The 18,417-nt window shown below is 33.9% G+C and overlaps 1 non-coding gene across 1 annotated transcript; it reads left to right on the top strand.

Moving 5' to 3' along the window:
• Positions 1-1,119: 1,119 nt before the first annotated feature.
• Positions 1,120-1,225, top strand: LOC128040680 (small nucleolar RNA R71). Its single transcript, XR_008195486.1, has one exon. It is a non-coding gene; the product is annotated as a small nucleolar RNA R71 (small nucleolar RNA).
• Positions 1,226-18,417: the final 17,192 nt, after the last annotated feature.

Here is an 18,417-nt window from a genome sequence, read left to right as displayed (position 1 = left end):
TCCAAAGCTTCCATAAGAGGGATGTTGATATGAAACTGTTTGAGCACACCTAAGAATTTCTTAAACTGTGTCTCTTGTTGTTACTTCTGGAATCCCTGTGGATAAGGAGTTGGTAGAGTTTTAACCTTTATCAGATAGTTTTTTGGAGGTGTAGATGTCTTTGTGTTTGTTGCGGGCATTGAACCCTTAGGACTATTCTATTGTGCTTGTGTTTCGGTAGGGGTCACAAGATCAAGCTTTTGCACTATGGGAATTTCGACATCTGGTTGACTTTCCTCCCAATTTTTAGCTACAACAAGCTTGTTTTCAATTTCAATAGCCTTAGGTTCCAACACTTTTTCGTTCCTCAAGGTGACAAATTTACACAGTTCTTTTACAGTGTCACTTGGCAAAGCACCTTGGGGTCTGCTTTTGAGCTTGTTGCTTAGTTGTCCCACATGGTTCTCCAAATTATTCAATGTTGTTGTTTGGCTTTGAATCATGGCATCACTTTTTGCCATGTATACCTTCAGCAAATCTTCAAGGCTGTTCGAAGGTTTAGTGGGTAGAGGTTCCTGAACTTGTTGCGAAAACCCTTGCGGTTGGTTTAGTCGGGATTACATATAGAAGTTTCTAGGACCAGCCTTTTAATTACACCATGAGAAATTTGAATGATTTTACCATGAAAAATTGTAATAATTTGATTGTGGCCCTAGCCCACTTCTATTATGATTTTGATTACCCATGGAGTAGATGGATTTTAGGTTTGATCGGTAGTTTTCAAACATGTGACCATCTCCATAATAAACATAGGAGACATTTTCAAACTAGCTTGGCAGTTGACCAGGCATGTAAGCATTAAAATCGTTAGGGATAAAGTTCTTAAGCATAGAAGTCATAGAAGATACTTGGGCTGCCAAAGACGTAAGTGTATCAACTTCGTGAACTCCAACCACTCTTGTTTCTATGGCTACTTTACTAGTCGACCACTGATAATTGTTGCTAGAAATCCTTTCAAAGATCTCAGAAGCTTTATTATATGATTTCGAAAGAAGAGCTTCATTGGTTGAAGCGTCTCCCACCAGTCTTGTATGTGCATTGAGACCATAGTAAAAGGTATCCAACTAAATACAATGAGGAATGCCATGATGAGGATATTTTTACAACAGCTCCTTAAACCACTCTCACGTGTCATAGAGAGATCCGTCTCAAATTATTGAAATGTGGCGATTTCATTTCTGAGCTTGGCATTTTTACTTGCTGGAAAATACTTCATCAAGAATTTTTTAGCCAATTCTTTTCATGTTGATACTAAATAAGGTGGTAAGGAATTCAACGATGCTCGCGCTCGATCTCTCAGCGAGTATGGGAATAACATGGGAATAACTTCAACCTCAAAACGTCTTCGGTCACTCTAGCAAGCTTGAATCAATCGCTTACTTAATGGAGGTGTAGATGTGGACCTTTAGTAGGCATTCCACTAAATTGGCCTACCGTTCGCAAAATTTAGAACATTATCGGCTTTAATTGAAATTGAGGAGCCTCAATTTTGGGTCTTAAATTCCTGAATTGAGTTCATTGAATAAAGTCACGGCATACTGACGAATAGGGCGGTCTCTATCATTAGCAACAAAGACCGATTTATGAGTGTTGTAAAAAGCTCATTGGTTTTGATCTTGTCGTAAAGGATACATTATCATCTGAAACTAGCAAAAATTACTAAAAATAAAAACGAAATGAATTTAAACCAAATTGCCAAATTACAATTTCACAAATAATTACTAAAACATAGTCCCTAGCAACGGTGCCAAAAATTGTTGCAAAATAAATATATATACAATAGATGTGCAATTATACACAGTCGTCAACAAGCAATAAAGTAATGAGTTAGAGCATCGTATCCACATGGACTGTATAGGCAAATATTGTGAAATTATAACTAAGCAAGTTGGTGATGAAAAATAAATAAGTGTGAAGTAGGAATTAACTAAAATAAATAAATAAAAATGCAAAATGTAAAATGGAGCAACAATTCACGAGGTTTAATAACTATGACATGAATGAGCTAGAATAATAACACTCCTCAACTTAATTAATTCATAACAATGTTTAATAAATGTTCAAAAAATCCATGCCAACTCAATTTTTATTAACTTAGAATTTTTAGTCATAAGCTTTTGTCGAAGTCCTATGTTTATCTAATAGTCAATACGCATATGTTTATGTCATATTTAACTAAATATTATATTATAAAGCATCATTCCTTAGAATTTATGTGAAGTAACATGATATGTCTATCTTTGAAACAATTTAATCACATTAATCCTAACATTATGCAAGGTAATAATTACCTTTCGATATTATTAATAATTTGACCTAATTTATCATTAAAAGATCCAACATGCACCATCCAAATATCATTTCCACTTATTATTATCGGTTACGATTAAATAAATAGTTCGGATGCAATCAAACATTTATTATGTATGAGCAAAATGTCTAATTTTATTTGGATGAAATCAATTAATGCACAAAACATTAAAAACATGTTATGAAAAAAATATAAAATAAGAATGTCCAACCATTCTATCATAAACAAAGTGAAGTCATCATTATTAAATTAAAAGCAATAGAATAAATTACAATCATGTTTTTCAACTTAGAAAAAAATACAGATTAAAGGAAAGACAAAACTCTAAGTAGAATCCGGTGGTTCTGTGTGACACTGCTCATGGTTGTTTCTTCCTTTCTTCTCTTCTTCTTTGATGCAAATTACTCCTTAGGTGGTCGGCTTTGAGAGCTTTAACACTCTAGAATTGCTCACTCAATTTTCTCTCAAATGTAGAGAAAAAGCAAAAATGAAAAATGAAATATGAGAGGATGAAATTAATGAATGAGAGATGAGGGATTGATGATGAAAGGCTCCCTACCATACTAGAGAGGCTCCAATTCCCCTTAGCTATTTTTAGCCTTAAAATCCCTTTATTTTCTATCTAGAAGTGGCCGACCTTTAATTAAGGAAGGTGGGTGGACGGTCATGCTATTTGGGAAGGATATTGCTTGATTTTGTCCTTAATTCAAGGAAAGAGTTGTTTGCTTCCCTCATGGCTGATTTGGTGGTTGAATTGGCTAGTTACCAAGACTTCATGGATGGTTTGGGCATCTCCATGGGTTGTAACACCTGGGTATCTCTATTAACCTGAAATCTAAGAAAAGTTAGGACTAAATTGAAAAAATTAGCAAATTATCGAACTCCACCAGGGAACTTATAAATTTTGGTGGCCAAATTTTGATTTGGTTGGATCTTAATTCTGGTTCGGTTAGGATAGATTGTGTTGGTTTCATAGTGGGAGAAAAAATGATTAAAGATAGAGGGTTCAGATGGTCAATGAAGATCATGCATTAGGAGTATATGTGTGTGTATGTGAAGATAGAATTCTCTCAATTCTGTTTACAAATCTTATTATTTCTATAACATCATCTTCTTCAGATGTACTAAAGAAGAAGATGATGTAGCTGAAGGGAGCTCTGCATGTCACAGTAGACAAAAGAATTAAAGTTTGGTAGTAGAGGAATTTAGAAAATGGTAAGCTTCCTTACCTCTCTGCACTTATAGATTGAAAAAATGGTGAAGTAGTAATTCTTAAAAGCTTATTCATAATTCTAGATTTTGGGTTTTAAAAGGGTTGAATACTTTTAGTTTAACCATTAAATGGTTGTCATGCTTAGCTGCTAGGACAATGAAGGCTCTGGCGTGTGGACAAGCTAAGCTGCTAAAGATAAGGGAATTTAGGTTAGTTTTTGCACCTTGACTTCTGGATGGTAGACGTTTTTATGTAAGCTTACAAGTTGTGTGTTGATTGTTAAATGGTAGATAACAAATGTTTAGATAACTGGCGTGATGTATGTAAAATGATAATTTGTATGAAATGTTGAGTAATGTTATGCGTGGCGGAGGGAAATTATTGGCATAGATGAAGTTAGGACTTGGGAATGAGAAGTTTTGTTAGATACCGACATACAGTGTTGTTTAGTGCAAACCGTGATATGCGAAGCTCTGAGCCTTGCGGAGAGGACACTACGGTGTTTGAGTATCAAGGTTAGGAATGGCGAGATGGAGGAATGGAAGGATGAATAGGGAAATTAGAATTTCATTAAATTTTTGCCATTTGGGATTGCTGGGAGAAAACTATGGTTTGTGAAGCTCTAAGCCTTATGGAGGGGACACTTCGGTGTTCGAACATTAAGGTGAAATGTGAAAAAGGAATGATATCAACTGGTCCTTCGGGATGACACCGTGACGATAGTAGTTAGGTTCCATATAGCATCACCACAATGGTAGTCAGCAAGCTCTATGAGGCGGCATCGCGGCCGCGGTAAGGCCTTATAGAGCAACACCTCAAAAGAGGTCTAATGTGTAAGACCATAGTTCGGCTATGACAACGGGGTAGTTCATCGGGATAGTAAACATGGGGTAGTCCGCCATGATGTAAGAAAATAGGGAATCACATTCGAAAAGTTTGAGGTTCGAGAGAGAATTCACCCAAGGAAATAATGAGTGACATCAAGGGTAAATTTCAACTCGGTTAAGGTGAAAAAAGGGAGAGACTCCTTAGTTAGGAGGTCTACTTAATGTACGATAGGATGATTCCACTAGGGAAGCTGTGGATCCCACATGGTTTGAGCTGACATGGAACAGACTATAATAGAGTATAGTAAAAAAATTTGTGAATCGACATAGAGTCGACCAAGAAGGCTTGGTAGGCTAATAAGAGTCTTGTGAGAGGAAAGGATTGTTCAAGGTTGAATGGCCAATAAAGTCTGACGGAGGAAGTGGAAAACAAGGTTTCTTCATAACCATGAGAAAATAGTATTAATCTTGTTGCTCTGTCCAAGGTAAATGTCACATATGATGAAGCATCTTAACAAAATTATGAAAAGGGTGAGTGTTATGGGGACCACATTGTAGGCATCTTTCCCTAAAAGAAAAGAGAATGTATTCTAGTAAATACTTTCATTACAAAAAATTATGGGTAATGTAGAGTATCGCCAGTCTGGAGAATTGAATACAAGGATTAGGGACATGGATCAAAAATAAAAGGGATGGACCCCAATGAGATATCACGATTTCAGCTTGATTAGGAACCTAGGTCCACCAATAAATGGCTTAGAGCGCCCAAGTCATGGGTCTTAAGAACTAGGCTCATGGAATCTCCTATCCAAGGAATTTACTTCCAAACTAGAAAACTCAGTTTCATAGAATAATTTTAAGGGATCCCATATGTTTATACATAGAGATCTCATTGATTTCTTTCGAACTTATAAGAATTTCTACTCGAATGCAGGTTAGCTAGTTACCCGAACAAATCAAGAGGGACCAAGCCAGACTCAGCCAAGTTAAGTGGTGCACAGTAGCATTCATGTATATAGAGGGGCACCCATAGATGCCTCACCTTAGGGTATAAGTTGATTGTATATGTATTCGAACTTCCATCCAGGAATTGTAAACATTTGTTGTAAATAAAGCTCTTAAGAGTATATCACAAGCTATGTACAAGTTGTATTAGCAATTAAAATTATAAAATATACATCTTTAACTATGTAATTAAATAAAAATCAAAATTTTATTAATTTCTTCAAGTTAGTGTAGTATCCGGTACCCGAACCCAACGATCGAGTCGGGTAGAGGGTGCTATATGGATGGTTTGGGCCCATTCCTTCCTTAGTGGACGGTTTGGGATCTTTCCACCTTGTTAGGTTGTCCAGTTTTGTTGACCCACTTAGAAGCTGAGTCAAGAGGAATTCTGAGGGAAAATTATCATAGTTAGGGCATCTAAAGATGATAATAAGTCAACCCACACTGTGTAGGTCCTTTGTTGCAGAGGTGTTGCAACATTAGGCATCAAAGTGTGCATTTTAGTCCCTTTCCTCTTCTGAGTTCACTAGGCACTGTTTTAGCAGACAAATTAACCAAAATGAATTATTCCAAATAAATTTGACAATAAAAAGAAATTAGAACAATTATAGTAAAATTTGTTATTAAACACCCCCGACTTGAATGAATTTGTAAGTAAAAAGGTTTTAAAATAACTATATATTTTAGAGTTATCACTCCCTAATTACATACCATTATGAAAGCTACTTAATAAGTGTTCGTCCAATGACATTTTCATAAGTGTGCTACCCTTATAGGATATCATTAATTTTTTAGGATAAATCCATTCTCCCAATATGATCATATTTTATCTCATGGTAATCATTACATCTTCCTTTATGAAAAGTTAATTACTATCAAATAGTAACCAAGTCATTTATCACAAAGACAAACGACCTGTGATTACTTTTACTTTTCATCTATCATGTAATGCAGATGAGAGGATATCATTTACCCATTATTTGGGCTATGAATTACACTATTGTAAATGATGTTCCATACTGCAGAAGTCATATACCCAACACACCAACTTTCAATTCCTTATTTATTTGAACTCAGGCTTTTACTTACATCAAAGCATAAAAGTTACAGATTCATGGTCCATGGTCTAATCAAAATTAAGTTATGCCACTCTATTGACGTCATAAGTAAAGAAATTCATAAACGGATCGAAGATATATTCTACTTAGGTCATGTCTGACATACTATAAGTCTTATTAGTCATATTCATGTCTTTATCTTCTAAGAGTTATCCACTCCGATGCTCAAGATAAAGCATCTCTTTAACTGGACTTGATGATAGCATATTAGGCTTTCAATTGATTTGTTCATTTTCGATTAGACTAAGAATATGTTTAGGTTTATCTTTTAATACTAGTTTGTTGGATCTAGTTCCCTAAGTGTAGTATTCTCACCTAAGTACACTTGTAATTTTTTTGAACAAATTGGTTAATAAAACAAATTCATAAATTACATTAATACTTTGTATATTGTCCTCACATAGTTTTTGCATGCAAAGAAAAATGGAAGCAAATGTTGTTCATTGGTTGTCTAATGTTTAATTAATATTAAGTGGTAATAAGTGGTCAAATTGTAATATGAAAAGACAAGTTGTATTAGTAAATGAACCTAAACATGTCCTTAGTCTAATCGAAAATGAGCAAACCGATTGAAAGACTAATATGTCTTCTATCAAGTACAATTGGGGAGATTTTTTATCTTGGGCATCGAAGCAGATGACTCTCAAAAGATAAAGACATAGATTGGACTGACAGTACATCGGACTTGACCCAAGTATAATAGACCCAAAATTCGTTCATTAATCTATTCGCTTGTGACATTCATAGTGTGACATACCTAAATCCTGAGTAGATTGCAAACTATGTATGTGTGACTCGTACACTTTGATGTAAGTAAAAGCCTGAGTACAAATAGATAAGGAATCGAAAGTTGGTGCATTGGTTGTAGGACTTCTACAGTATGTAGCGTCATTCACAATAGTGGAATTCATGGCCAGACACATGGGTAAATGATATCCTCTCACTGGCATTACATGGTTGATGAAAAGTAAACATGGCCATGGGTTTTTTGTCTTTGTGATGAATGACTTAATTACTATCCGATTGTAATTGACTTTTCATAAAGAAAGATGTAATGGCTACCATGAGATAAAATAAGATCATATTGGGAGAACGGATATTATTCCAAAGAGATCAAGGATATCCTATGAGGGTAACACACTTATGACAAGGTCATTTGACGAGTATTGAATAGCTGCTTTCGTAATGGTATGTTGTCGGGGGGAGCTCAGTCACGATACTATAGTGGAATAACTTCATGACTAAATGAGTTTATAATTAATAGGTGAAAAATCGAAACTTAATTATAAATCATTTGAGTCCAAATTACATATGTCCAATTAGTCCCTCTGTTAGCTCGTTGAAACTAGAAATGAATTACGAGTTTGAATAGAAATGAACAGAATGAATAGGAAAATAGAAATGGAAAACATTTAGGAATGGTTATGGTTTTTTTCTGAAACAAAAAATGGAATCATTTGGAAATGAATGTAGGTTTCCAAAAATGGAAATGGAAATGATTCATTTGCAATTCTATATGGATTACCTAAAAATGACCAGAAGAATGAGTTTATGTTTTTTGAGCTATTTTGAAGCCTGAAATGAAAATAAATCATTCGATCACAGTGAACATATTGAGTTATGAGATATTGAACATATTTTCTCGAAATTTTACTAGGGGTAGAATCCTCAAAAAATTTATTGGGGTTAAAATAGGGAGAAAATTGTTTAATATAGAATATTAAAGTTTATTTTAGAAAATAGAAAAATTTGAATTGGGTTGGATCACATTATAGAGTACTGGGTCAAAGGCCCAAGAAGTACTCGTAATTGGACCCGATGTGAGAGAGGCCTAAAACCCTTCATACAACACGAAGGGGGCAGCAACCTTAGTAGGAATACTAGGGTGTGTCATCCACCCCACTCCTACTCTAAGTAGGAAGTTCTTTTTCTATTTGAAATAAACTACTACAACTCAAAAAGGGTTCTACCTTCTCTTCCTATAAATAGATGGCATTGGTAGAGCTATTAACACAACTTTGAAGAGTTTATTATTCTACCAAAAATAGAGAAATTTTATTCTCAACTATTAAATACATTTTTCCAGAATAACAATTCTACCAGTTTCTGTTAAGAAGAACGAATTTCCATTTTCACCCCAAATAAAAGAGAGAGAACTTTTTCTAGTTCTATGTTTCGATTCAATTGGTTCAAGCCCACACTCGAAGCAGTTCATGATACGAGAATAGCAGAGAGAATCATTTGGTTGAAAGTCAAGAACAACAAACTTCTACTAAGTTGAAAACACAGGTACGAATTTGGTTAGGGTTTATTGCTATAAATATCACAAATCATGTCAGTTTTCAAATTTTAAATTTTTTGTTGTGCAAGAAAATTGTTTTCATATTGGGATTCTCCTAAAAAAGTTCTCTTTCTATATTACGATTTGACAATGTAATATCACTTAGTATTATTTCAACGATAGATAACAAGTGAGCCAATATTTGCTTCCATCTTACTTTGCGTGCAAAAACACCAGGGACAATATATAAAGACTATTAATGTAATCAATGGATATTTTATCAAACCAGTTTATTCCAAAAATACAAGTATACTTAAATGAAAATACTACACTAAGGGCACTAAATCCCAACACAATAGACTTGTAACATTTGCAGCATTTTGAAATCAAACTTACTCGAAAGCAAAGAGAATCAAGACATCAACACCAATCCAAATCTAAGTAAAAAAAAAACTTAGCAAAAAACACAACCTTGACTTCATAGTTCATACTTCTTAACTAACTAAAACATAAAATACTAAATAACAAAAAATGCCTCAAACAATAAAAGCAACAACTATAGATTTAAGAATAATCAAAAGCTAAAAGAAACTCAAATTCCCATTAGAAAAAAGAGAGAGAAAACGTTACTACTAAAAGGTTTACCATTAACGCAAGAGTTAAACTAGTTACACCAATTCCTCTTGCAATGGAAGACCAATTCCTTACCCCAATTTTTCCACCAAGCAACTCACTATCATATCTTGTTCTACCAATCATAAAACTTTCACTCTATTATTAACCCCACAGCCACCACCAGTACAACTATTGCCTCTACCAAGCTCTGACTTAGTTACAATCAATTGCTACCCATCCCCAACATTGCCACTACCCCCAACCTCTACCTACCCAATTGCAATATGATTTTCAAAACTGAAGGCCAAAACTTTGAGCGTTTTCTTTCCAAAAAGTAATTACCTCTATGTCACTTCTTTCTTGCTTCAAAATGGTGAATTTTTCATCATCATCATCTCCTCCTCTTCCTCTTCCTCTTCCTCTTCCTCCTCCTCCTCCTCTTTTATTTTTTTTACTTTAATTCATTTCTATTTAAATGTGTAACACCCTATACTCAGTTTGGTCACTATCCTGAGCTATAAGGTATTACAGTTGTAAAACCTTAATATAATTCATATTTTAATTCAAACGTAACCAAAATAATTCATCATCAATCATTTCCAAGCTTTTCAATCAAATTGGGACCTAAATCGAGCTTACAGAACATTTAAAAAAACTAAAATCAATTCCAGGTTAAATTGAAACTTCTATGAAATTTTGAGTGAAAAGTGTAAACAAGGGGCACACGGACGTGTAGTTAGGCCAGATGATATAGGCCAGCTCGTGTGGCTACTCCACATGATCGTATTCTTAGACCGACTACGATTCAAAGTTAGGGTCACACAGACGTGTTGCCATGCCAAGTAACTCATTATGATCATGTAGACAAATCCTACACAAAAATTTAAAGGATCATACGGCCGTATCATTTGACCGTGTAGGGCACACAACCATGCGGCATCCCGTGTCACAGGCAGTGTGCACCCAAAACTACCTTAAAAAATAAGTCATTTCACATCCAAATGCTTAAGATCCAAGCTAAGCAATAATCAACAATAAAACTCATCCAAAATGTACCTAAACAAGCCAAAACATACCAATTCACAATCAACCTATGTGGCTAACCAATATGCCCTCATTGGCACCACAATTCAAACATCAAATAAACCATAAACAATTACCATAATTACATATTTGATAATAGCTTAAACATACCAACTCACTAACATCCAGTTTACCAAGCACAACATTCTTACTCAATCACACAATGACTATTAATAAAACGTCGATAATATCTTGCCAAACCCAAAAAACTGCGTACTTTAGAGACATTCCGCAGAGGCTTCCAATTCAAAATAGCAGAAATCTTACTCAGATCAACTCTTACTCCCTCAGTTGAAATTAAATGACCAAGAAACCCAACCTCTTTGAGCCAAAACACACATTTACTAAACTTTATGTATAATCATTTTTCACGTAAAGTCTGTAACACAATTTTTAAGTGCTGGGTATGATCATATTCATCTTTGGAATAACTCAAATTATCATTGATAAAGACAACTACAAACCTCTCAAGATACGGTTGAAAAACCTGATTCATCAAATTCATAAAAGCTTCTGGAGCATTAGTCAACCCGAACGACATAACAGAAAATAATAGTGTCCGTAAAGGGTTCTGAATGTTGTTTTTGACACATCTACATATTTAACCCTCAACTAGTAATAATCCGATCTCATATCAATCTTTGAAAAAATTGTGGACCTTTCAATTAATCAAACAAGTCGTCAATACGAGGCAATGAATACTTATTCTTGATTGTAACTTTGTTCAACTTTTGATAATCTATACACAACCTTATTCTCTCATCTTTATTCTTCATGAATAGTGCACGTGCACCCCAAGGTGATATACTCGACTAAATAATACCTCTGTCAATCAACTCTTGCAACTGTGTTTTTAGTTCTTTAAGTTAGTTGGAGCCGTTTGATATGGAGCGATCGAAATTGAAGCGGTCCCTAATACTAATTCAATAGCAAATTCGACTTCTCGTTCAGGTAGCAAACCAAGAAATTCTTTAGGAAAAACATCAATAAATTCACAAACTATCGGTACTTGATCAACTTTCATATCTGACACTCTAGAATCCAAAATGTAGGCTAGGAATGCATTATAGCCTTTTTGGTCAATTTTTGTGGCTTTATTGCCGAAATCATGCTCAAAACACAATCAGATTTATCAGATTTAACAAAAATCACCTTGCCATTCTAAAACCTCAAATCAACTATTTTCCATCGACAACTAACCACAACATCATGTACATTGAACCAATCCATTCTTAGAATAACATTAAATTTATTGAAAGATAATAACATCAAATCAAGTTATAGCCTTGAATTTTCAGCAAACACTGTTTGCATACCAAGTCAACTATAACACTATAACCTAATAAGTTTGTTACTTTAATAATACAATTAGTTGACTCGACTGGTAAATTCTTTTCTATTACTAACATAGTGCATATATATGAATGTGTCGACCCAGAGTCAATTAATGCGTACACACTAACACCAAAGATAGAAAAGGTAGCGAGAATAACATCAGGAGCTGAGGCGTCTTATCGCGCACAGGTGGCATAAGTTCTGGCAGGAACTCTAGCTTCAGATCTAACCATCATGTCTCTAGCTCCATTTCTATTAGCTCTAGCTAAATTACAATCCTCAGGTCATCTACCTCGAGTAGGAGTAGCAATAGGTTTTGTATCCAGATCTTTATTAGGCTCAATTCGATCCGAACAATCCTTTTTAAAATGGTCAAAGGATCCACAAACAAAACATGATCCTTTTTTCAATCTTCATACTCTAAAATGATATCGACCACACTGATTACATTCGACCCTGTTTGTATTTCGAACACTGCCCGCACTAGCCACTAAAGGAGTCGATAATCTCTTACTACTCAGTTTCAAACGATCCTTACCCAAAAACTCTGATCACACTGAGAATCTTCTACTCGATTCTTTCATCTTCTTTTGTAGGGAATCAAAACAAGTTCTAGGTCCATTACATTTGCCGAAGTCACATGTTTTTGCTTCATTTCGCTTCTTACTAGCACAAATTTCTTTCATCTTTTGAGCTTGACTAGATAGAATCACAAACTCACGGATTTCTATTGCCCCTACTATCATCTTATATCTTCGTTACAATCTCACACATATATCTTCTTCTGTAGGTACAATCTCACTGGCATACTTGCTGAGCTACACAAACTGTCTCTCATACTCAGCCACTGTTTTGTTTCCTTGTTTTAGTTCGAGAAATTCTTTCTTCTTTCTCTCCAAACATTGTTTATTGATATCCTTCTTTCGGAACTCAGTTTTAAAGAAATCCCAGCTAATTTTTTCCTTCTATACTACTGCAGTTAACGTGAACCACCATTAAAATGCTTCCTCTTTTAACAATGACACAGTACATCTCAAACAGTCTTTGGGTGAACACAACATTTCGTCGAGCAACCTCTGAGTATGCTCTAACCAGTACTCGGCTTTGGTTGGGTCATCACTCACATTACCACAAATTCTATTACTCCACATTTTCTAACTGTATCAATGGTAATTCTCTTATCATTCTGTTGGGTTGAGCTTTGAGGACGAAGGGGGTAAGGTTGTTGAGCTGTCGAGTTAACTTTTAAATAAGCATCATACATATCATTCATTATACGGAGAAAGGCATTTGGTGTCATATCTCTCGGCCCTTGAGTCTCGGGCTTATTCTGAGTAGCCTCCTAATTGGTGGTTGGGATAAAACTCTCTACCTCATCGAAATCTGCTCATTTGGATCCATACGATATCTTTTATCTATATAAAAACAATTCAAATTAATCAAGAGTCATCCCACTTTCACAGGTTATAAAGTGGAATGTATATCTAGACTCAATACATGCTATGTTCGATCTTAGAACCGACTAAACCATAGCTCTAATACTACTAAATGTAACACCCTATACCCGGTCCGGTCACCGTCCCAAGCTATAAGGTGTTACAGCTACAAAACCTTAGTATAATTCATATTTTAAATCAAGCATAACCAAAATAATTTATCATCAATCATTTTCATGTTTTTTAATCAAATTGGGACATAAATCAAGCTTACGGAACATTTAAAACAAACCAAGATCAATTCTGGGTTAAATTGAAACTTCTAGGAAATTTTAAGTGAAAAGTGTAAACAAGGGTCACACGGCCGTGTGACAGAGACCAGACCGTATGGCCCTAACATGATCGTGTCCCATGTGACTACTCTATATGCCCATGTGGCTATTCTACACGTCTGTTCTCTCAGACCGTGTACGATTCAAAGTTAGGGTCACACGGCTATATGGCCAGGCCATGTAACTCACTGTGACCATGTGGACAAATCCTGCACAAAAATTTAAAAGGTCACACAACCATGTGGGGCACACGGCCGTATGACAGCCCGTGTCACAAGCCATGTGTACCTAAAACTACCTTAAAAACCAAGTCATTTCACATCCAAATGCTTGGAATCCAAGCTAAGCAATAATCAACAATAAAACTCATCCAAAATGACCTAAACATGCCAAAACATACCAATTCACAATCAACCTATGTGTCTAACCAATATGCCCTCATTGGAACCACAATTCAAACATCAAAATAAACTATAAACAACTACCATAATCACATATTTCATAAGAGCTTAAACATACCATTTTACCGAGCACAACATTCTTACTCAATCACACATAATGACCATTTCAATTTCACCACAATACCAAAAACTAGCTACCATTAATTAACATATTATACCAATCACATCAACCAAGTGTCAAAATGGTAATCACAAACTACCATTCCATCATAAGTTACTTAACAACTAAGGTTTAAAATATATACACATGGATACCCTAATTACATGTCACTTTTAACCGTTCCAAAACAACAAAAATACTACCGAAAGGATAGTGGATAGTGTGTGATCTCCTAAGCTAATCCAATCGATGTCATGATCCCAAAAAATCTACAAGAATAAAATCAAAAAGAGGTAAGCTTATGCAAAGCTTAGTAAGTTCGTGAAATTAAACATATCATACCCGAAAGTTTAAATACACTAATACAAGAACATAACGTAAGATCAATGACCATAATTCAGCTATCTCAATCAACTGAGGCAATTCAACATGTAACATTCACACCATCAATTCACCATATTATTAAATCGTGATATGATACGTAAACAATCAACTAGATCGAAGAGCAATAGTAAATTATTCTGATACGTGGAAGAGAAATATCCAAACGTGTCAACTCTAGGACATTGATCGACACCTCAAGCTTTAGAGAGTCTGCAACACATGTTTGACCTCAAGCTTTCGGTATAGTATCCACTAACTGGTACGGAGTACCCAATATAATTATTCACCAGCTCAAAGCTTGCTAGGCTCAAAGCCTATTACAAATACATTAGCTCAAAGCCTGCTTCTTCCTAATGACTTGTCATTTGTATTCCAACTATTTACCAAGTTCACACGGGCCCCTCATACATTTTCGATACATTTCAATCTCAATAATAATCTTTCATCAAACTAAGCATTCAATAATTATCGCAATAACAATTATTACTACAATAATAGGTAATAAGCAACTAATTATACCATAAATTACATAATACGAACTTACCAAAATACGATAACTACCGCTATTTTAAGATGTCTAGTCAATGACCTTTTCTTTCCCACGATCTCCGATCGATCTACTCGTTTCTTGATCTAGATATAATAATTCAATTCAATTAAACCAATAAAACATCTTAAAACACTTTAATCATATAATTAAATCTTTACTAACATTTTATGTATTTACCCTAAACTTTTACCTTTTATACAATTTAGTTCCTAAAACCGAAACTTCTAATTCAACACAATCCAAGCTTAACCGAACCACCTAAGGACTATGTTCAGCCCATAACTTCTGAAATTTCACAAAATTTCCATGCCAAAATAATTATTTTATTAATTTAATCCTTTAACTAAAAATTATTAAAAAATCACTTTACAAACTTATTTTATCTAGCAACGTCCAACTACACCATTTGACATCAAAAACATTTAAAATCATCAATGGTATACTTCTAAACATTTAGCAATTTCACAAATTAATCTCTGGATTAGCTAGATTAAGCTACAACTGTCTCAAAAACATAAAAACCATTAAAAATGGATTGAAAAACACATAGCATGCAATAACTAGAGCTTGGCGAACCTTGGAGAGTTTAACAATGGTGGCTTTCGGTTGCTAAAAACCAAAGTGAGGAAGATGACATGTTTTTCTTATTCTTGGTTTATACTTATCAGCGTATTTACCATTTTACCTTTTTAACTTAACACCACGTTTGGTTCACTGTAATGGAATAGAGGCGTAATGGAATAGAGGCGTAATAGGTAATTCTTTTGTTTGGTTGAATGTAATGGAATAGAGGCGTAATGGTATTCTTGTGTTTGGTTGAATGGAATAGAGGTGTAATAGCATAATGAAAAAAGCTAAAATGACTAGAATACCCTTAGCAGAATTTTTTTTAAGATAGATGATTATTGTTATTGTTGTTAAATTTTAATAAGATTATTAATATAAATAATAAATAATTTAATCATATTTTAACATAATTATTATAAAATATAATTTAATAAAATATATAATTTAATAAAATTGTTAATAAATATTCTTATATGAATTTACTAATAAAATCATAATATATAACACTATAAAATATAATTTAATAATAATATATAATTTAATAAAATTCTTATTCTTATATGAATTTACTAAAATCATAATATATAATAATATAAAATATAATTTAAATAATTATTATTAAATTATAATTTATAATCTACTTTATTATTATTAAACGCAATACATATTTAATGTGCTAAAATATCATTTGTGGAACAAATAATTTAATTATTCTACAATAAAAAAATATTAGCGATAATAAAAACTTTAGAATTATATTTTGCATATACATAATAACAATGAATATTAACAAAAGGTTAAATGAGATTCATGAAATTCTATGTCACAAACTAGATACATAAAATAACATAAACAAATTAACTCAAACTAATTTTCTCCCTAAACCTAACTAATTTCTAGATGCTTGCCATTCATCGAACATTTGGTTGGCTAGTTCCATCCTCCAAGTAGCCCAAGCATCCGATGGATGAATATTGACGATATTCGGTTCATCGTCATCTACCACATTACTAGGTAATCCTTCTCCCACCTCCGCTTCAACAGGATCAATACTCATATGAGTTCGAATAAAATTATGGAGCAAACAACATGCAATAATGATCCTATTGTGCACCCTTACAAGATAGAATGATGGACTCCTAAGTATTCCCCATCTCATTTTTAATAACCCAAAGCATCTTTCAATAACATTACGTGCTGAGGCATGTTTCATATTAAAAAATTCTTGCGGAGTACTTGGCTGATAACCCTGACGCCAGTCATTCAAATATAACGTTGTCCTCTAAAAGGTGCAAGAAATCCCTCACAATTTGTGTATCCAGCATCAACTAGATAATAATAACCTATAAAAAAATTTAATTAGTAATTCCCCAAAAAATTATGATCTTAATGAATACTTCAAAGTCCTCTAACTATCCACTTTACCATGAGGAACTTTTAGTCCATGCCTCCTACTAATGGCATCTTGAAGAACTCGTCCATCAGCAACAGAACCTTCCCAACGAGGAAGAACATAAATAAATTGCATTTCAGGTGTACAAACACCTAGCATATTTGTTGCTATGTCACTTTTTCACGTTCGATATCTAGGTTTATCAACTTTTGGAACCCTAATCTTGATGTGGGTTCCATCAAGAGCACCTAAGCAATTCTATATCACATGTTAAAAAACCTTAAGTTAGGATACTAAATTTAAATCTAAATCAACTAAATTATGTACAAGCTATATATAAAACTTATTCCAATACCTTAAACCATTTCCACCTTCTGTCTGAAGAATCTGCTGTAATTGGCTCTGGCTTTTTAAATAATACATCTTGTAAGCGTATGACAGCATTTAAAACACTATGAAATGATCTGCTAACAGTTTCCCCAGACCTATTGAAGTGATGCTTGATAACTCGATTTTTAAGGTGATGGGAAATGATATGTAAAAACATTGCAACTTGCTCATCAACAAGCATGTGCCTTGACGACTTCAATCCCCCTAACGTTTGTAACTTCTCACATAGTTTGAAAAAGGCAAATCTATTCATCCTAACTTGTTCAATACAGGTCTCGTCACTAACATGTACAAGCCTTTTCACATAATCCCGTTGTGCATAAAAATCTAAAATATAGGACCTAATCCTTGGTCTATAAGTATGAAGACTATCGATGGCACCCAATGTAAGTATAAACCAACTCGCAATGTTACAGATTATTGACCATATTGCCAATGCAATTCCAATTCTTTTACGCCTCACACTTTGTGCAATTAAAGGCAGACGAGCCATGACTACAAGATATTAATATGTTCCATATTGTCAAATTGTAGTAAAAGGATCACATTTCTCCAATCATAATTTCAGTAACAGTAAACTAAATTTAAATAATTTAATTGCCAAAGAACTTACAATGATTGTGTGAAAAGAAAACGCTGAACTATCGGTGGAGGAAGCAATCAAACAAGCCGCTTCAATAGGAAGCAATATCACACTATCAAGGAAAATTGAACAATACTAGTTTAGAATCTGATCATATTTACTTCACACACAAAACAATCAATAATATATATTACACCACCCAAAAAAGAGTACGTTTTAATGTCATCATGTACATACCTAAGATTCCAGCGATTTTTCCTCTCATTTTATTTTATTTTTGAATTTAAAAGGAAAGAGAAATAAAATAAAATAAAATAACATAAAAGAGTTTCCTCCTAATTAATAAGAAAAATTATATTTTTTAATAATTATAATAATCAAATATTTTAAAGCT

Source organism: Gossypium raimondii, chromosome 4, assembly GCF_025698545.1.
Source record: "Gossypium raimondii isolate GPD5lz chromosome 4, ASM2569854v1, whole genome shotgun sequence".
Classification (NCBI taxonomy): Eukaryota; Viridiplantae; Streptophyta; class Magnoliopsida; order Malvales; family Malvaceae; genus Gossypium; species Gossypium raimondii.
This window is presented reverse-complemented; position numbering and strand designations above follow the sequence as displayed.